Below are 18,415 nucleotides of genomic sequence, written 5' to 3'. Positions count from 1 at the left end.
TCATGTTTTTTGTCGATACTAGATTTGCTAACTTATGATGTCGTTTGTTTACTTTTTCTTTCTCTTACAAATAAAATAAATTACTTCGTAGGTTTGTCACGATAAAAATGGTCGTCCTTAGTTCGTAGGAATGAAGTAATAAATTAAGCGTGTGAATGTTTTTTATCGGTAATTTTTTATGGCAATGTGATCCTGAAACTGAAATAGTAGTGCAATCCATTTGTGGAAGCTTGCGATTTTCAGTACCCTACAGTTCGGTAGAGCATCACTCTAAGTTTAATGAACTAACTTCCGATATTTCGCTACAATTACCAACATGGTAGGCCTATCTGTCATTTAAAAATCGCCGATACATCACAATTACAATATATCTGTAATTACGTTGTGTGACTGCCATGGTGCTTAATCATTTATATGTATAAAAAGCCACCACTGGATTTATATTTCAGTTACAGGATCACATTGACGTAAAAAAGTGCCGATAAAAAATCGTTCGCATGATTAATTTATTCATACTTTATTCCTACAAGTTCCGGACAACCATCGTTATCGGGAGAAACCTACAAATGAAATAATTTTTTTATTTGCATGAGAAAATAAAAAAGTGAACAAGCATCATTATTCAGCAAATGGAGTATCGACAAAAACATGAACGGAGTTTTTGATGAACGGAGTTTTTGATTTTAAAACAAATTAAGCGTGCAAAATATCAAATTATGGAATTTCGATAACGTGTATGAAGAATTCGCTGCAGTGTAATCACGCTGAATTAATGTAAGTTTATTTATCATTGCAGATATTTATTAATGCCTAAAGGTAATTGAATGAGTATAATAAAATTATATTCTGAATTAATTAATTATATGAATAATATTATTATATTTTTACCACGTTTTTCTTAGCTCGCTTTCGTGTCTGTGATGATCAAATCTTGCAATCGATATTTCACCAACTTTCCCGCTAGCTAGCGCTCTGAAACTTTTAGGGAAGCTCAGCTCCCGATAACAATACAATAATCAATAATTTGTTGCACTTTTTTATATCTCATGTAAATAAAAAATTAATTCATTTGTAGGTTTGTCCCGATAACAATGGTAGTCCGGAGCACATAGGAATAAAGTATTAGATTAGGCGTAAGAATGATTTTTTATCGGTAATTTTTTTAAGGTAACGTGATTCCGAAACTAAAATATAAATTCAATCCATTGGAGGAAGATTGGGAACTCTGCAGTTCGGTAGTTCATCACTCTAAGTTTAATGAACTAACTTCCAATATTTCGCTTCAATGACCAAGATGGTATCTGTCATTCAAAAATTACTGATACATCACAATTAGAACCTATCTATTATTACGTTGTTTGAATGCCATGGTGCTTAATTATTGATATAAAAAAAGCCACATGCACTGCTGTTGAGAATCATGATGATGAATACGCAGCAGTGGAATTATGTTGAACTAATGTTAAATTATCTATTATTTCAGATTTTATTAATGCCTAAATGTAATTGAATGAGTATAATAAAGTTAAACTGAAGGTATGGGATATTTTAGTAATAATATTATAATATTGTTTTTAATATTTTCGCAAGCCGGAGACACATTCAAGTGAGCCTCCCTGAATCACCAATTTCCCGTCGTGTATACTTGGTGTTGAGGTCCACTTTCATTCCTCACTTAAAATTAAGCCTCTCATTTGTTTATTGTTCGAGCTTAGTTTCAAAACTTGTGCTGAACTGATTGAACATTCATTCTGAGAATGAAAATAAATTAAGAGGAAACATGCAATCAAATATGCATTGCTGTTTAGGAACGAATACTATCAATTTCTATAATAAATTTTTCCTCCGACTAATTATCATTTTTTACACGAATTGAGTGAAAATGATAACGAATTTGATTTGATAGTCAACAGTCTCCATGTAACAGCCCAATAAGTCGTTATTATTGAACTACCAGCACAAAAATCGGAGCGTGTGTGAAGAATTTCACGAAAACTTTACGCATAATTTTTAAACATGAGCTTCAAGAAATGCTTCCCAGAATTGATTTTATTCATGTACATATGTTACCACCATTCCTAGGCTAAAATTTCTCAATTTGACTCAATGCCAAAAAGCAATGCGGAGCTGCTGCTCTAGAGAGTTTGTTTGCTAATTATCTAGTTAATTTGCTTTGTGCATGCCCCTGTGCTCTAAATAAGCATAAATATTAATTATTGCGGCATTTAATGTTGTTTCAAAATTAGCATTTAATGTGGGAAGACCCTAGCGATGCTTGAGTAAACTCGTCGACATTCAGTGCAGATCGTTCACTGAACTTTGCTTTAAATAAGATATAATTTTCATATTTTAATGTCAACATGAGGCATTATAGCGTTAATTTTGTTCATTGTATTGTTTATTTCCAGTTATTTATCTAAACAATAAGATGTGACTGATTGCTGGTGATCGATGTCAGCAGGAGTTTGTTCATCGAAATTTTCTAAAAATTTTCAAAAATAAGCATCGCAAATTTTCATTAAAAATTATTATAACGGATTATTTCATGATTGTTATTTTGGAATGAATTTATTTCTTGATGCCGTGAAGCCATTATACTTTAATTACATATGGAGGCTGCTTGCCTACTTAAGTGAAGTCTTCGCTCTAATCCCGGGCTAATTGGTGATTATGAGCGAAGCGAGCTCAGTGTCACGGATTATGCAAGGCTTATAATCATTTCTTGTCTCATTTCCACGTTTACGCCAGTGTAAACACAAATAATATTTGAGATCTGCAAGAAAATACGATCTTAAAACAGTCTTTTAATTAATGTATCAGTTTTAAATGAGGACAACGTACGTTCCGAAAATTGTATTGATGAATAAAATCAAATATTATTATGACACCGCCTTTTAGAGAAATTTTTACATTTTGATGAGAGCAAGTAGAAGGTTTATTTTTCAATTTAAGATGACTTCTGGAGGTATTTTCCGTTAAATTAGTAATTGTTACCTGATTAGTCATTTATCATATCATGAAATATTCCCGAAATTTGACCCAAATTGGTCATCATTATAACACTGAAATTTGATTTTTTTTAAATTCATTCTTTTTGCCGCATTTCTAGGACGGATCCTAGCTGAGTTTTGTCTTTATTTCGAAGAAAATGTGACCATACCGAAGGCTTGCTTCAGGTCACGTACAGGTGAATCGTTGATTTTGCAAAAAAAATGTTATACATGTTTTTGAGGCGTTGAGAGAGCTGTTGTGAAAAGCTACTGAGCCTCTCTGATTGCTGTGTTTACGCGACCGGAATTTCAGGAGGTTGCTAATGGGCGTACCGGAATATAGCTTGAGGATGTTTCGCTAATGGACGTACCGGAATATAGCTTGAGGACGTTTCGCTAATGGACGTACCGGAATATAGCTTGAGGACGTTTCGCTAATGGACGTACCGGAATATAGCTTGACGACGTTTCGCCAATGGACGTACTGGAATATAGCTTGAAGACGTTTCGCTAATGGAAGTTCCGTTATATCATTTCTGAACGTTTCGCTAATGGATTTACCGGAATTTAGCTTCCTGATATCTTGAAAATCGATTTCATGACAAAATTATGATTAAAAATAGAGAAATTGCGTAAGTATAGCATGAAAAAAATATTCGCTATTGACTCTTTGCATTCTGTTAAATTGATTGGTCCGCACGCTTTTAAACATTACGTTATTAATCGTTCAAAAACATTGAAAATATAAACTCTCCAAAATTCTTATAAAAATAATCCTTTTGAACTACAAGTCTTCAGGTAATCCCCGTGAACATTTGCCCTCACGTTAAATTTTCAACAAGTTTCTTTGTTATATGAAAACCCGTCTAATTACATCTGTAATTTCACAAAACTGACGGTCATTACGTGTAATCACCGTCCTCAAATCTGGCAGTCACGCTCCTAAATCCCAAAGAACAAAGCGCTTGTCCCATTACAAGCGCCATGTTTTCTCGGCAGCCTGACCCCAGCGGTGGAAAACTGAGAAATTTTGTTCTGTTGTTCCCGTTTTGTTTGCATTTCATGAAATAAATTTGTGGGTGAATTATGAATGTGTTGTTCTGCTCAAGTTTGAGTTATTGTATAAATTTTATGTGTTTGTTGAGGGGATGGAGAAAGGGACGTGATATTTATAGTTTTGTTTGCATAATACTGCAGTCAAACACTGCATGTATTACCATCGTAATTTAATACTGTAGCACGATGTATAATTCTCACAATGCAGTGCTGCAGCAGACTGAATTAACCTCACACTGTAATACTGTAACACTGTAATGCGTCACACTGCAATACTGTGACACTGTAATCCCTCACACTGCAGTACTGTAACACTGTAATTCTTCACACTGCAGTACTGTAACACTGCAATCCCTCACACTGCAGTACTGTAACACTGTAATCCGTCACACTGCAGTGCTGTAACACTGTAATCCCTCACACTGCAGTACTGTAACACTGTAATCCTTCACACTGCAGTACTGTAACACTGTAATCCCTCACACTGCAGTACTGTAACACTGTAATCCTTCACACTGCAGTACTGTAACACTGTAATCCTTCACACTGCAGTACTGTAACACTGTAATCCCTCACACTGCAGTACTGTAACACTGTAATCCATCACACTGCAATGCACTAAGTGTCACCACCAGGGCTCAATAGCGTCAGTGCATTAGGCTGTTGCTCGCAAGGCTGCACAACAAAGCAATTAGTGGTGCTCGAGGTGCCTAAATTGCCTGATAATTCTGAGCTAATTGCAGCGACTGCATTGCGAGACTCTCGTCCGACTCTTGACGAGACCTGACAAGACCTAGAAACATTCCTTAGGAACTCGAGAGACCTGCCAAGGTCATGAAAAATTGATGACTAATTGAAGACTTATAGTCCTACTATCATAAAAATCTCTACCGTGTCGCCAAAGATTTAAAAAGAGATGATTGATTCAGGAAGTGAACTCCTTTTTTAAGCTCTTAATTAGAGGGGCGGAATAACTCTCTCTTATAATGAATTAAAAAAACCTTAGAAGTAAAAATGTTCAACGCACGGCGGCACTTGTCTGTATTTGTTCAGATAGAATATTTGGCGATTGAATACATCTGAAATAAAGACTAGGAAATACAATCGGCAAATGGGTGTATCGGTCCAATGATCCAGACCCTCAGATCTGATAGATTGTGCACTATACATGGTACCTCTATACTAGCTCACGTGCAGTCTATGGGGGTCTGAAGATCATTATCTCGGCGATATACGCCCGAAATACCGAGATCTTGGCGATATACATACGAGATACCGAGATCATGGCGATATAAGTCCAAGATCCCGAAAAAGGTGAACTCATGTGATTTAGGCAAAAAAAAAAAAGAAAGCAAAGTGATATTCATCCAGAAAAAATGGATCATATTGTTCAAATTCGGACATACTTTCTTGCCCACATTACGAACAGAGAGTGGATATCGCCCTATGAAAACCCGAGGATGGCCAACACAAGATCAAAAAGTACATCATTCATTGGACAAAGCCTCACACATTTCTCTGATGGTAATATACTGCCAGGCTGAAGCACGCGTAATAGAGCTCGCCTGAGTCTAATTAGCGAGCTATTTGTCCTCATTAGGGACCTGATGCTAAAGGGTTCGGATACATTCCGCCCAATGGCTTGACAGAATATCCTGCCGGAGGCTGTTTGTTCCTAATACTCATGAAGATTTTTATGTGTGCAAATTAGTTAGAGATTAAAATTCCATCAACATGCACTAGAGATCGCGTCTAAAGTTGATAAACAATCTAATTTGGCAAGCATGCAGCCTAAATAAGAAGTGAACGCAATATTATTGTTTCATAACATGTGACGGAAAATTGAACCTTTCGTCCAATATTTTATCTATTAATAATTGTATTACAAATTCTTTTTTCGCTTTAGAAAATCGACAAGATGCGAGTTTGAAGTTAAAGCATTTGTGATATTTTACGGTAAAAAATGTATTTACGGTAACCTCAAGTTTTCAATACGGTGAAATATGTATGAATTTTTACATTGATGTCCATGGATTCGCACGCAACCATTTGCTTCTATTAAAAAATATTTTTTTTTGAAAAATAAATTCGTGACATTGAAATGGGAAATTTGAATTGAACACTAAAACCTGGAAATTTCAATAATGAATATGCGTTAAATAAATGTGAAATTAGTATTCAATTGCAGAGGTATTCATAACTTTTTCTATTGAGAGATGGGTGATCAATTTTCGATATTTTTTATTCTATTGCCTTTCTTCGTTGATGAAGATCATCCAAGTGAGTATCAATGTTGAAATTTATCATTTTTGTGCTATAGTTTTATTGATTCATGTATCATTTTGTGCTATAATTCTTGATTTGAGTCATATAAGTATATCTGGTTATTTTTTTTATTTTGATTATACTAGTGTCCATTTTTGTTTATTAAGACCATTCCAGTGAAAATCGTTGTCGATTTACAAATATCATATTTTTTCGCGAATACTACTGAAGCGACTGTCGTGAACCCTGATTAACAGTTTAAATAGCTGTTGCTCTGAGTTTAAAAATGAATTACACGTTTGAGTTACAAAGATATTTATAAATTAACGAAAAACATCCGTTTCTCAGAAGTTTAATTCTCTGAATTCGAGCAAATAGCCCTTGCCATGATTGGCCGTTTATTATAGTGCCATGCAATTATTGTTGCAGTTGCATATTCCTAGTGATATAACTGATATAATTGAGAGGAAATTCATGTGAACCAATATAATTCACCGGCCATTAAGAGCTTACGATGTGGTCGGGAATCGATGGCGTCAGTGAGAGGCTGCGACATCGGAAGGGTAACGTCTTCCGTGCAATTAATGACATCGCGACACAAATTATCGCTTTATCATCAACTTCCGACCATCGATTTGTTACGGCCACCGATAATAAGTCTATAATAGAGAGAAGTACTCGTCTTTATAATTGCCGATAGCCTCAATGAATGATATTGGAAGCATTAGCAGGCAACGTGTTCATTAATGACGATGCATAGTGTGATGGAATGTAGAGAATGCAGGAATTCAGGGCTGAACTATTCTATTCTGACTTCTGACATTGGATGAGTACGGAGCCGCCATTGCGGGATAAATTCTGGAGAAGGCGTTGACTATAACTATTCATGCATAAATTTTACGCATAACATAAATTTTTAATTTTGCATTTGACAAATGGCGCCGGAAAACTTTAAATTAAATAATGACCACTGACATGTTTTTGTTACTGGAAGTTAAAAATAATTATATTCTACTCTTTATGAATCTTGAATAGAATCCAGATGTATTTTATGTTACACCAAAGAAAATAAATTGGTCATTTTGCCGAAGAAATGATACACTTTCTCGCCTAATGCATAAGAATAGTGGGACGCCTTTTGAAACGCCTTTTTTACGGGTCAAACTGTGTCACGATGACTCACTCAAGGCCAAAAAGTGCACAACCATTCAGACAAAGCCTTTTTCATTTCCTTGACCTATAGTCTACCAATTGTTCATCAGCTTGCCTGTTCTGTTTACATATTTTTTTTGATAATTTTTGATGGCGATAGCTCCTATGGCTCTCCAGTTCGATCCACATTGCGGATTATTAATCTTAAACTCGCTATTCAGAAGGCTAAGACAACTTTAGAGGAACTTTATTATGTAACCTGAACAGGAACCGCCCGTTTTTACGTAACATCTCAACGCACGTCGCCTCAAGATCTTGACATGTGTCGCCCTAATATCTCAACATATGGGCCTGCACATCTCACTATACGGCGCTTTAAAATCTCGACTTAACATCTCAAAATAAGTCGTCTTGACATTTCAACTCAACATCTCAACATGCGTGGCCTTCACGTCTCGACTCAACATATCAACATTAGCATATATAATAAAAAACTTAATGGAATAGGTTGATTTATGATTTACAGTGCTAAAAATTTAGTTCTGTTCGAGCGTTTACCAGCAGAAGCTAAATATATGTGTCATGTACGAACAACTTTCATCCAACTGTAGCGAGTATGGCGCCGAAGCTTACGCATACCCCGAATTTTGTAGGAGTACAGGGCTCTTTAAAACTGGTAACTAATGGAAACGCTGATGGTATTGTGCACTCCGGATGAATTTTTTCGGCCTTAGGATGGAAAAAGGGCCTTTTTTCTGCATTTACATGCGTACTCTGAATAATGTGCGTAAAGATTTAATACACCGGAATAATTCTCGGAATAATACTGCCCATAACATGTCATGAAAACACAACTACTATGGTATTCCGTTGTTGCAAAAGTCTAGGGAAATTTCCAGTCCCTGAAATTTTGTTTATCATTTGAATTGCACAGAGATTTCAGTAGAAAGTGAGAACCGTGACAAGTGAACCTTTGAAGTATTCATTGCGACGGCGATGAATTCCTTGTAACAAATTTTCTTCACTGAAAATTTGAAATTTTTACCTCGTAAACAGCATCCCTGGTGACGGTTCTATTTATACTGCCCTAATTGACTTTATAAAAATAATCATGACAAGTTTACAGCGGTAAAGAAAACAAATGTTAAGTCTGATAAAAGCAGGACCGAATATTGTACCACTCAGAAAAAGGAAGGAGATTTTGTCCAAATATCAGTGTACATTTTGCCCTTGTGTACTTCATCCTGATCCAGATTTTACAAACAGAAGTTACATCAGTGCTACGTCCGCTCTTTGCTCGTGCTGCGGACAGGAAAGCTTGTTTGGCTATTTGGCAATACCTCTCAATAATGAGGAGAGTTTGCACTGTTTTTAAACTGTCTGATATGCCGAATTCAATAGAATCACGCGCACTTCGTTGAAAATAGACTTGATGCTATTTAATGCTATTCAAATATTAAATAGCGTGATGATAGGTCACAATCAACCGGTAATAATATAATCCCTTGTGCAGATGTCCTTTAAGTTCGATACGAAATGAAATATAATCGCTCTTGATGTCTCTGCGGTAATAGTATAAATGTCAAAATATATGATGTGGTTATGTGCGAATGTTGTGGCGAATGTTGTGCATATTTTGTTTAACAAGATTATTATGTATGAATGAAATTGCCAGTCTTGAAGATATTGAATTGCCAGTCTTGAAGGATGACGTTTACCATGAGAAATATTTTCAGTGTTGTACAAGGCTAAGAGTGCAGTATTATTTTCTGAATCATTTACTTAATTGTTCAATTATCTGCAACGTTTCAGTTGGTTATGAGAAGTTATAAATAATTTTTAGCAAAAATTCTAATCCCTTTATTTTATTGTTGACATCTAATACCTATAGGAACTTATCTCTCAGCCATCGTACTTTCGTTCAAAGCTTAATCCCTAATTTTCCTACTTTTAAGACAAAATTCTTGCTAAAAAGTTCCTGAAATTCTGCTAATAAAGCGTATGTTTCATATAATTTTCGGAATGTTTCGGTGGATCACAAGGAATGGCGGAAGGCCTATCTGCTTTTTCAATTGGGTATCGTTCTTTTCCGGCAAAAGAAAAAATGCGCGAGTTTAGAAAGAGTTCGTCGAACAACCATGCGCAAGCTGTGCTACCTAACCACCAGATATCTGACATCGAATTAACGTTGAATTAAATGTTCTTTGATTGAATCAACGTCCATTCGAAGTTGTTCAACGTCAACTGCCTGGTTGAATAAATAATGGGCTCAAAATTTCAAGTTATGTTTTATCTCAGAAAACAATTGTAAGAGGATTCAAATAAAGAATCAGCTAAGCCATTGTTATTATGATATTATTATGCATATTATATTATAATTTTGATCGCAAAGTTGTGACCACTATTTTTAATTCGACTGTTTGTTTTGCGATAGAAATTTGAAACTACTCAAGGGGAGGATAGATCGATTGCTTTTGATAACGTTTGTAATTTTGTTTGTAATTCGGCTGAGTTGTTCCGAATGAAGTTCAATAGTTTTAATGCTATAGCATTATTTATGGAATATTTATTCAGTTCAGTCAGTCACTTTAACGAAAAATAAAATATTTATTTATTTAAGTGAAAACTAATTTCTTTCCCTACGGACACTAAACTCGTTTCTTGTGTATACTTTAACGAATACATCTTGCTTCTGCTCAGAAAATACCCATCGAGAACGTCTCATGAATGTATCACTTTCGCTCCTTTTGTGGTAATTATTTTAATTTATTTATCGGTTGTTTGTTCACATAACGTGGCGGTAAATTCAAGAAAAAAGATTGGTAGTTATTTTAAGTATGCCATTTTATCAAATTGCGGTTTACTTTTAATTCAAAATTAATTTAAGCACCAGGTAAATACTGGAAAATTCAACGGGAAATAATACTATCCGGTTGGTATATGAGACAAGTCGAGCGTTTCTAAGCAAGTTCACAGGGATGATGGGAAAACAATTTATTTTCCTGCGTAGGCGTTGGAAGCGGAGGAGGGATTTGGAATTTTTACGTCGAGTAAGACTTAGTGATTTTTTAAGTTTATTAAAATTTAGCAATTTTTAAATTTTAGCAGGACTTTACAATTTGTGAGCTGAAGTGAAACCTAGCAATTTAGAGTAGAGTAGGACTTGGCAATTTTTAAGGAGCAGTAAGACTAAGCAAGTTATAGAGGTAGATTAGAATGCAGCAATTTATAAGGTGATGTAAGATTTAGCAATTGTATAATTCTTATTTGACGCCGATTAAAATCCTGATAAGAAACATTAGGAAAAAGTTTCATTTCTAAAAAGGTCCTCAGTTTGTTGAAGGTTATAAGTGCTAATTACTTCATCAGAGAGAACAACGATGTATTTCGTGCAATGCAAATTTTTTCGGTTTCAAATAGAGAAAATTATCATCTCTGAGACTTCTAAAAAAAGATTTCTCACGTATTTCTGGATGGAAATTCGAACAAGAACAAGACTCATGTAAAAATGTCCCGAGATGAAAAGTTATCCCCGCAAGTTTTAAGCTACACAAGTCTTCTCAGCAAAGTAGCTGGTGAATTATTCATATTTTTACACCCTGAACTTTCAAGCGATTTGTCCGGTAATTCCTGTATAATAAATGGATTAGTGGCGGTCGTTTAAAGGCGTTCCCAGCTGAATTTCTTTTAAAAGGAAAATTGTAATTATGTTTCGTAGTTTCTTCATTGAGATAAGAACTAAAATCTATTACTTTTATTTTGTTTGATTGTATTTTGCTGCGAACGAAAATTAATGTAATTAAATGCAAATTGATCATTAGGTTCATAAAAAGCGCAACTTCGGACATTTGCAGAAGTGAATGAAAATTCACGCGTTGTATAAAATATCACAGAACAGTGAAAATGTTGCAATTTACTATAAACATACTTATGATTTGCAAAATGTTATCGCTAATTTGATATCTATCTTTTAGTGCATATTTATTATTTCATGGGACTGGAGTTTAAAATTTAAATAACAGTTGAATATTCAATGACTAAAAGTGCGCGTAGTTGCGGACGTTCTCTGAGCGATGAAGTTCACTGCATTCTACAGCAACTATATGTGCATACTAATGTTCATTTTATAGTTCATTGCGTTCTACAGTGAGCACAGCTCAATAATATTCAATGGTTGATAATTAAATTGACGTGCCTGTTCAACTAGGGCTATTGGATGATTTCAACGATTTAATACGATGGCGTTGAAATTTATTGTAAGCCTTAAAGTGTAAAGCCTTAATAGGTCATAAATTTTCAATTGGTCATAAAGTTGTAACAGGTCATAAATTTTGAATCGGTCATCAAGCCGGAAGAGGTCATAAATTTTGAACCGGTCATAAATCCGGAACTGGTCATAAATTTTAAACCGGTCATAAAGCCGGAACCGATAATAAATTTTAAACTGGTCATAAATTCGGAACTGGTCATAAATTTTAAACTTGTCATAAAGAGCAACTGGTCACAAATTTTAAACCGGCCATAAAGCCGGAACCGGTCATGAATTTTAAACGGGTCATAAAGCCAGAACCGGTCATAAAGACGGAACCGGTCATAAATTTCAAACGGGTCATAAAGCCGTAACAGGTCATAAATTTTGAACCGTCATAAATCCGGAACTAGCCATAAATTTTAAATCGGTAATAAAGCCGGAACCGGTCATAAATTTCAAACGGGTCATAAGACCGGAACCGGTCATAAAGCCGGAACCGGTAATATATTTTAAATGGGTCATAAAGCCGGAACCGGTCATAAATTTAAAACCGGTCATAAAGCCTTAACAGGCCATACATTTTAAACGCCTCAAATTCGCTGTCATTTCATTTATATTTAAAAGCAAAGAAAACAGCCAAAAAATTCATCACTTTTTATGCGAGAAATTGTTTCGGAGTCCAGCTTCATCGTCAGTTCCAAAATCTAAAGCACATGTACAACAAAAATTCACATGTACAACTAAAATTCACATGGAAGATATTACAACATAAATTGTCGAATGAAAACAATTAAGAATGAGTTATACATGAGCAGACAAATCTATCTATTTTCAATTTTGAGGGGAGATATGAAATGTAGGTGGCATTTAGACTATTCTTTATTTGAAAATATACAGGGACTCTAAAATTCGCAGGTCAGGAAAACCGTTGTGAAGGTTGTGGCTTATTTGAGCAATCAAGTGATCTTAATTCATTTAAATGATTTACCTTCTTACTATTGAAAATGAAATTTTGCATTTTACTAGTAGTCCCATCAAAGGCCTACCTGCCCCTCATATCCATTTTATCCCAACAAGGTCCTTCTTATTCTCAATTAAATCCTTTAATTCCAATAAATTCCTTTAGTCCTACCAAAGACCTTTAATCTATCAGTAGGCATGTAATCCCAGTTTAGGCTTTTAATTAGCCTTTAATCCGTCTCTAGGCCTTCAATCTCACTCTAGATCAATAATCCTATCTTAGTCTTAAAATATTGGGATATGCATTTAATCTTGCTCAAATTCTTTAATCACGCTCCACGCTCTAAGCCTTTAATACCAACCTAGTCCTACATAAACCCACTCTAGTCCTTTAATCTCATTCTAGTCCTATAATCCCATACCAGTCTTATTATACCATCCTATTAATATAATCCCACTCCAGCCCTTTAATCCCTTTATATTCCTATAATCCCACTCCAGTCCTTTAATTTATCATAGTCCTATAATCTCACTTCTGTAATTTAATCTTACGATAAGCCTTTAATCCCATCCTAGTCCTGTAATCCAAATTTAATCCTTAATCCCACTCTAAGCCTTCAATCCCACTCTAGTCCTTTAAACCCACTGTAAGCCTTTAATCCCACTCTAGTCCTTTAATCCCACTCTACTCCTTTAATCCCACTGTAAGCCTTCAATCCCACTCTAGTCCTATAATCCCACTCTATGCCACCGAATGATTCATGCCGCTGATCGGTGATTGGCAGCGATGATTAGGACAATTCCCTTTGATCTGCATTCGGATCGACAAATCTCGAAATTTCTGGTCCCTGGATTTTTCCGGCCTCGTTGAGGAGCTCATTTAGTAAAGCAAATATTGACTATTTTAAAAGGGTTTCTAATTCGTTGTCATTTTTTAAATTGTCAAGAAAATCAAATAAATATTTTTGACATTGCTAATAATAGTAGCGACTACGTTAAAATTCTCAGATAACAAAAATTTAGCATTGAGTTTCTAGTTATAATCATTAACAAATAATTAGTCATTAAATTAATTAAAAATCGAAATCATTCTATAATGTGAGATCTAATTCTAAATTTTATATAAACTGTGTAACTGTGATGCTGATGCTGAGATTGGCGAGTAAGAATCACGTAGGAGGCGTGGAGGAGCGTCAGTGAGCGCTCGTCTTCTGTGGAGTGAGGTTGTGTCCGCTCATCAACTTGTGCTCTCCGCGCTCTGCTGAACTTGCTGGAAAATTTGTTAAGGATTAAGCCCGAGTTTGAGGTGAGTATTACCAGCGCGGTTCGTATTTTTTAAACTAGAAGTATTGAACTGGAGACTTCATAGGGCAGGTTTATTACAATAACCACATTTTTTAATTTCACTGATTTGAATAATTCACAAATGACCGCACATAATAATTTTCCATTTTAAATTGTTCCCATTGCTGGATTGATTTGAATTTATGAATTATTACGAGTTAGATTTCACACAACATAAAAATAACATCTTTTTTAATGACGGACCCAATTTCAGGAATTTCATTTGATACCTTTGTGAAGTAACTTCCTTGTCAAAATTTACTTAAGGGAACGGTGAATATTTAATATACTTCATAGAAAGTATTTACAGATAATCTCATGTCTGAATTTTGCTGCTATGAAATGTCGAAATGTCTATTTTCCATTGAGCAGAAAAGTACTAGAATATTAGGCAAGATTATTCAGGATGAAAGTAACTTAAATATTCGTTTTGATCTCCGTGGAGTTTGCAGTTTGTAAGCTCGCCTCAGACCGTATAAACAACGGTCTCATTTGAGCTGACTTCAGAGAGTTCCATAGCTGGGTACCTAATTATCTTCTTTGTTTAATTCACGCTAATTGCTATTCATGGTTCTTTAATTTTCATATTTGTCAGCAGAAGTTAATAATTTTTAACTGAAAAATATATCGTGATAATTCTTCATATGAAGTCGCCACAGAAGGAAGTATTCTTCTCATATTCAGCGGAATGAATCAAATTCCAATTTGTGAAGCGATTTTGAAAGTCTGGTAATAATCTTCGCAAAGTTCCTCCCGTTTTTGGTTCATCCTAATTTAAAGTCTCGAACTTCAAATTAGGAATTATTAATTACCGAGACGTAAGAATCCTTTTCTTTTTGATCTTATTGACACTTCTCGAATTAAATTAATCCAAGTTAAAGAAAAAAAACATTCAACCTGTTTGCATCCTGTATGATTGTTCTTAAATTTTATTTTAGGTTTTCAAAATTGCGAAAAAAATTTCAGTTTTAATCTATTATCTCCACTTTTTCAAAATATTTTTGAGTTTAATTTTGTAATCAGTTCAAGTCCCGGTGAATACCGCATTACTGTAGTTATATTGGCTCGAATAGCCCCTATATATTAAGTCGCCAGGCACACAACAATAAAAATTTGAAAATTTATATAATTGACTTGCATTTGAACCTGGTGCTGCTCGGGACAGCTAAAGCATTTGATATGATGTCGGAATACCATTCTTAAATATCCTTCCGATCAATCCTTAAACTTTTCCAATTGGTATAGTCCGAGCAGAAATTGACAACTCTTCATTTATTGAAGAATCCCCACTTTTGTTGCGAAATTTGAAAGAAAATTATTTGAAATTACTGATAAATATTTTTTGTTATTTCACCTCATGATTTAATCGCCAAAACAAAAATGTCAGGTTTCCACAAGAAAAATATTTTCATATACATCAACATCTAACTAAGTTTGCCTAAGAGTTTTGGAGTTTACCAAAGAACCTATAGCGCCTTCTTTCAAGCGTCTGATGGGCATGAGAGCAACTGAGAACAACTCTTCAGAAAACCTAATTTATCAAACCTCGAGTTTGTTGTTCTCATATTCAATAAAATATTCGCAAGTGTATCACCACTCACTCAACTATTTTATGATATTGTTGACCTTGCACTTGAATATCAACGATATAGGAGATGGACTTGAATATCAACAACAGAGGGGCTGCACTTGAATATCAACGATATAGAAGATGCACTTGAATATCAACAACAAAGTGGCTGCAATTGAATATCAACAACAGAAGGGATTACAGTGCCAGGCTCACAACAAATTGGAAAACTCATATAATAACTCGATTTTTTAAATATGAAATAGATTAGGTGCTAAATAAACAAAAGTTGACCAAATAACACTCGTGTTTCCTGCTTCTTTTTTCGTAACGAGAGAACAAGAATTAGGTTATGAGATTGTTCACCAAGAGAAATTCGTGATACTTTGTCGCCAAAATAGTGACACACTTTTTGCCCTTTTGTTGGTCATTCTTACCCAGCTTGGTCCGGCGAGAGGGAGTATCATTGATACGGGCAAGGAGTGTGTCGTCATATGGACAATGTGACACATTTATTTTCTGAGTGTGGTATTGAAGCCCTCGCTCTTATCAGGCCAATATTTTCCCCTCGGGAACAGCGAGGAAATTCATTATCAAGGGGCAGGATATTTCATTCATATGATAAAGTTAGTGGAAATATAATATTCATGTTCATGGATTCTAGCGAGAAACTCCACTATACTATATTAATTTAATATAATATCAAATCAGAATAATATCAATTTAGTAATAAATTATATTGCTTGAAAATGAATGCTTCAGAATCGCAATCCTAGATAATAAGGAATCTCAAAAATCACACAAAATGTACCAGTTTCGTGGCAGTGAATTATGTGCGTGGACGCCATCTTGGGAGAAGCATTTCGTCGGGTGTCGCCCCAAACAAGGAGCCTGTAGGCCTGCCGATCAATATGGCGATGAATAAAGCGGGTCTGCACTAGCCACGGCGGGTCTGAATATTGCTGGTCTGCACGAGCCACGGCGGGTCTGAATATAGCGGGACTGTACTAGCCACGGCGGGTCTGAATATAGCGGGTCTGTACGAGCCACGGCGGGTCTGAATATATCTGAATATTGCTGGTCTGCATCAGCCACGGCGGTCTGAATATAGCGGGTTTGCAGACCCGTAATAACCGACTGTCTGAAAATTAACGGTTGTGTGAAACAGCAAGATGCGGATGTTTAAAAATAATAGTTACGTTAAACGAATAATTGACTTACTCAATCGCAGAGAGCGTTAGCTTCTAGATCTAAATTTTTTTTTGGGGGGGGGGAAATGTATAAAGATTGTATTAATGATACAAACAATGATAATTAATGAAGTTTTTGAAATGTTCGACTTTAAAATTAGATTTATTTATGCGGCTGAAAATCAGCACTAATAATTCAGGTAGATTGTTTATGCCTTTAGATGTTTAAAAAGTGAGCGAAATTTGGAATCAAAGTGTAAATGCGTGTAATGATTTAGCATTAAGTATTATGAAGCAGTTGTTCTGGCAACATCGACCCAAATATAGGAGGGAACTTTTTAGGTTTAAAGCATTTGTCGATAACTTGTGCCTGGGGCTACTTTAGATGATCGCTTAGGTTATCTATTGTATAATAGGTTAATAGGTGTGCCATAATTGTCTTCTGATGTCGTGTGTTTATAATTATATTTTATAATTATAATTGTGTATTAAAATATGCAAATAAACTATAATTGTGTATTAAATTATGTGTACATTTGAAAGGGCGAACAGTCCGTCAACCTATCTAATTCCCTCTTCTGTTTTCAACTCTACGTTGATAACTTGTATAATAATATTAGAAATAAGCAATATTATTAATAATAATAGTAATTAATAACAATAATAAATAAAAAAATAAACCACGCAAAGAAACCTGAAGAAACTCTTCTAACCTGTGAATTGAAGCGACCGCAAGTTGCCATCAATGATTCAGCTAAGAAGAATCATTGTAAATGTAAAATCGTAAAAAATTCAACGTAAATCATATCCAAGTGAATAATGTGTTTCTTGACATTTTTGTATTATTTCTAAGAAGTTTACTAAAAAAACAGTCAGGCCCAAAACAGATCAATAGGAGGAACATTACGCGTCATCTTCATGACGGTAGCACGGCCAATAATCGATACGTTACTGCCAGGGGCCGGATTATCAAAACTTCGTAACTTTTTGTACTTACGACAAAAAAGTTCTGTGGTACGTAAATACACCCTAATTTTGGCATTATCAAAACTTTCGTACGCAAGGCTTAGCTAAAAGCCTAAATTTTTTCTCGCGCAAAATTTTCCCGCACAATTGTTTTTTATAATACCACCGTTAGTATTACGTTGTCATAGCAACGCCACTCGTAAGTCGATTTTGTAGTACTGTAACACTGTAATCCGTCACACTGCAGTATTGTAACACTGTAATCCGTCACACTGCAGTCCTGTAACACTAATCCCTCACACTGCAGTATTGTAACACTGTAATCCATCACACTGCAGTACTGTAACACTGTAATCCGTCACACTGCAGTATTGTAACACTGTAATCCGTCACACTGCAGTACTGTAACACTGCATTCCCTCACACTGCAATACTGTAACACTGCAATCCTTCACACTGCAATACTGTAACACTGCAGTCTCTCACACTGCAATACTGTAACATTGCAGTCCATCACACTGCAGTTCTGTAACACTGTAATCCTTCACACTGCAGTATTGTAACACTGTAATCCCTCACACTGCAGTACTGTAACACTGTAATCCTTCACACTGCAGTTCTGTAACACTGTAATCCGTCACACTGCAGTACTGTAACACTGTAATCCTTC

This window comes from Hyalella azteca, unplaced genomic scaffold, assembly GCF_000764305.2.
Source record: "Hyalella azteca isolate HAZT.00-mixed unplaced genomic scaffold, Hazt_2.0.2 contig6038, whole genome shotgun sequence".
In the NCBI taxonomy this organism is placed as follows: Eukaryota; Metazoa; Arthropoda; class Malacostraca; order Amphipoda; family Hyalellidae; genus Hyalella; species Hyalella azteca.
This window is presented reverse-complemented; position numbering follows the sequence as displayed.